Raw genomic sequence first — 255 nt, forward strand, 5'->3', positions numbered from 1 at the left:
CGGAGGCCTGCGGGGGAAGCGAGTGTCAGGGGCCGCGGCTCGGGGACGCCACCCGGACCTCTCAGGACACGGGCACCAGCGCTACTCTGGGGCTCTGCTTGTAAAGACTCCTCATCTCTCTGGCACAGACAGAGAACACCTTGTGGGGACAAAGAGGCTCAGGGTGAGACCTGCTTCAGAGCGACCCGGAGCGGGAGAGGCTGCAGGAGGGGTACACTGCACCAGGGTGGTCAGGTGTGGACGGCCGCTGAGGCC

At 66.3% G+C, this 255-nt stretch overlaps 1 protein-coding gene across 1 annotated transcript in view; it reads right to left on the reverse strand.

Annotated features, from left to right (window-relative positions):
* AGO2 (argonaute RISC catalytic component 2) overlaps positions 1-255 on the reverse strand; it is a 90117-nt gene that overhangs the window by 22490 nt on the left and 67372 nt on the right. The window lies entirely within an intron of this gene.

The sequence above is a fragment of the Bison bison genome, unplaced genomic scaffold (genome assembly GCF_000754665.1).
Source record: "Bison bison bison isolate TAMUID 2011002044 unplaced genomic scaffold, Bison_UMD1.0 scf7180017864036, whole genome shotgun sequence".
In the NCBI taxonomy this organism is placed as follows: domain Eukaryota; kingdom Metazoa; phylum Chordata; class Mammalia; order Artiodactyla; family Bovidae; genus Bison; species Bison bison.